The following is a 3880-nucleotide window of genomic DNA, read 5'->3' as shown; positions in this document are numbered from 1 at the left end:
CCCTGCCCCAGTGTCAGGACTTTAAGTCATGCCACACCATACCAGGGTGATTGTATCTTTGAGGTGAAGAAATTTTAAATCTTGATGTAGCCTAATTTATCTATTTTGATGTTGGTTGCTTTTGCATTTAATATCATATGTAAGAAATCTTTGCCATATCCAATGTCACAAAGATTTTACTATTTGTTCTACTCCAGAATTTTGTGGTGTTAGGTCATACACTTAGGTGTTTGATTCATTTTTCAGTTGAGTTTCCAATATGATAATGGAAAGAATCCGTTCTTCGCACATAGATCTCCAGACTATCATCAATTGAATTATTTTTTCCTTAGTGAGTGGCTTTGCATTCTTCCTTTTTTATGCTTTATTTTTATTTATGTGTTTGTGTGACTATATGCCAACTAGTGTACAGATACAGAGGCTAGAAGTAGGCGCTGAATCCCCTGGAGCTGGAGCTACAGGCTGTTGAGTTGCCTGTCATGGGTGCTGGGAAGCAAACTTAGGTAATCTGGAAAAGCAACAAGCTCACTATATATCTATTAATGACCTTGAACTTCTGATTCTCTGGCCTCCATCTCTTAAGTGCTGGAATTATAGGCAAGCACCACCACATCCTATTCATGTACTGCTAGAGATCAAACCATGGCTTGTATTTCCTAGGAAAGCACTCTACCCACTGATGTACACTCCTAGCCCTGGTCCTTGCACCATTATTGAAATAGTCATAATTTATGTTAGTTGTTTATCAAGTTGGCTTACACCTGCTTCCCTCACTAATCTGTAAATTCCAAGAAGGCAAGAATCTGATTCAGATAGTTGCCTGCCTACTCATCTGAGCTTTAAATTAAATATATAACTTTTGAGGGCTAGCAAGATGGCTTAGTGGTAATGGAGCTCTCTGAAGAAGCCTCATACCCCGAATTCAACCCCAGGGACCCATGTGGTGGAAGGAGAGAATTCACTCTCACAATTTTTCCTGTGACTTACACACACAGGCCATGGCACACAGGCATATGAATACATGCAAGCACTCAAACACATAAGCATACACACAGATAAACAGTCAGGTGTGGTTGCATACAAAATAAATAAATGTAATTTAAAATTTTTAAGTTTTATATTTATTTTTATTTGATGTGCCTGCATGTGTGTCTGTGTGAGGATGTCAGATCTTGGAGTTAGAGACAGTTGTGAGTTGCCATGTGGGGCTGGGAATTGAACTTAAGTCCTCTGGAAGAACAGCCAGTGGTCTGAGCTGTTGAGCCATAAAAACAAATGTAAAATAAATTTTAAAAAATTAAACACATAACTTTTACTTTACCTCTTTCTATCTCTTCTTTAGACACTAACCAAAATCTTAAGCATGCTTGCCCTACACTCTGGACAACTCTTACTGTTTCTCTGAATTCTACCTCCCCACCCCTTCTTCATTACTGCTTCTGGGAGACCTCGGTTGCTGACCTTGATTTGAAAGACATAGCTTTCTCTCTTCTGTTTCTCCATCTCCCTCCTCTTGGCAGTTGGTGAGATTTACAACTTGCTTGCTTTGTGGTTTTTCTCTCAAACTCTAATAATGGAATGCTGAGAGAGAGAGAGAGAGAGAGAGAGAGAGAGAGAGAGAGAGAGAGAGAGAGAGAGAATCAGGTTGCTTTAGCTAACTATTGTATTATTTTTGGTAACTAGTATATAATAAAGGCTCAACAACATTTTATTCTATGAGCAAATACATATTTAGAAATACATACTGCTGTGCTTGACACTTAAAAACTTCAAGAAGGAGAAACTGTCATTTATGTTATTCAACTCATTGTACCATTTTACCAAGGCAGACTCTACTTAATCTAGTCCCATCTCTTTCTAGTTATGTGGTCTTCACACATTACTCAACCTTTGTCCAAGTGTCAGTTTTCTTGTCTGTAAGATGAAGAGAATGATAACTACCTCATAAGGTTGTGATGTGGATGAATGAAATATGTGTAATGTTTTCTGGAACCTCCCTCAACAAATGCTCTTTCAGTTATTTCTTTACAGATCATTAAAATCTCTCTTTCCCCTTAGTTTGTTTTAAAAAGTTACTTTCTTACGTATTGTTCCCATTTACAAGACAATTTAAAAGCCATAACCAGGGTAAAAAGGTTGAGTGGGAGGTATTTGATTAGGGCACAGGAGGTAAAACATCATTGAAACATCCTATTGGAACTGAGAACTATGGCAGTCTGTGTGGGTTTTTTTCCCTACTGGCCAAAATGGAAAATATCTTATATGAGTATAGAGCCTGACATTATAGATCACTTTTGTGAGAATAAAGACTTTTTTTGTTGGGGGAAGGGAATAGATTTATTTATTTTATGAGAAAATAAGGAAAGAAAGGAGATCCTTGCTTGAGAGGTCTGCAGATTTTCAGTGCCACAAAAGCCCCCCAGCAAGGCTTTGCTTTCCTCAAGCCCTGCAGAGGGTTGGTAGGCTCACATTTTATATTGGTGACTTATTAATCACTTGACCTTTTCCACTGTGCACTTAGCATAGTAAATTATACTCCTTTCCAGAGAAGCCTGGGTGTCTTATCATGACTCTTTGTAATGTAGTCATGCCCAGGCTTGATATAAGTCACACACTGAGCATGTTGCAGCTCATCTCATGTCTTTGCCATGTGTGACAGTTTAATGCCAGCCTAGAAAGAACAAGCTAGGGAATCCAGACAAAAGAAATTAAAGAGGATATTTAATTCCCTATGTTTACCTTCAAAATATCTTACAGCTAAGCAGGAGGAAAAACTCCAATGCCATATAAGATTTTAATTTGTTTCCCCCAGATAAATGATAACTAATAAATAAACCTTTCTCAATTAGTAGAAATAAATCCAATGGCCTTTAATGTTTATCATTGCTTCCTTTGAGAGCTCTCCAGTTAGGATGCTGTTGGCCATCTCCTCCATAAAAATCTCCATCTTTCTGTTACATATTTCCATTTTTGAGAATCCAGTCATTTTATTTCTTTAGGTTTTTAACTCTAGTTCTAAGTATAAAATAATTCTCTAACTCAAGAAATATGTGCAATGGTCAATCAGAATATCACATCCCTATGGTCTTAGCTCTCTGGAGGCTGAAGCAGGTGGATCATGAATTCAAGCCAGCCTGGGCTCTTCATAGTAAGCATTACACTGTCTCAAACATCAAAGATGTGGACTAAGGTGAGAGTGTGGTTCAGTGGTAGAGTGCTTGCCTAGCATTCATAAGGCATTGGATTCCTTCTCCAGCATTGCCAAACACACACACACACACACACACACACACACACTTTCCTACTTACAATGGGATGATGTCCCTATAAACCCTTCATAAGTTGAAAGTACCCTAAGTATAAATGCATTTAATATGCTATGTCCTGCTCATCCCAGCTTAGCATCACAGTACACTGGAGAGCATTGATTGTATCCTTTGTGATCATGAGGCTGACTAGTAGCTGCCATTGCTGCTGCTGCTGTCCATCATCACTAGAGAAGATCAGACCACACAGAGCTATCCTGGGTAAAGATCCAAGTTCGAAATCCAATGTATGATTTCTACTGAATTCATGCCACTTTTGGACAATAGAAACGTTGGATAATCATAAGGTGAACTATTATAATTCAGGGACTATCTGCAGTCTTTCATTTATTTAACAGATACATACGGAAGGCCTAGATTGCTCCAGACATTTTCTAGGTGGAAGACATGAAGGAAAAAAACTATAAGCAAAGGTCAATAAAAGAGAATCACAAGAATTAATGAAATCAGTAAAGCTATTCACTCATTCAACATTTGGCAAATGGCTTCAGAATGTTTACTCCACACCAAACCCAATTCTTTTTTTTCAAGGTTTTTTTTTTTAAAAAAACAAA

The sequence above is a fragment of the Mastomys coucha genome, chromosome X, assembly GCF_008632895.1.
Source record: "Mastomys coucha isolate ucsf_1 chromosome X, UCSF_Mcou_1, whole genome shotgun sequence".
Lineage (NCBI taxonomy): Eukaryota > Metazoa > Chordata > Mammalia > Rodentia > Muridae > Mastomys > Mastomys coucha.
The sequence above is the reverse complement of the archived record's forward strand: the minus strand, read 5'-3'. Positions refer to the sequence as shown.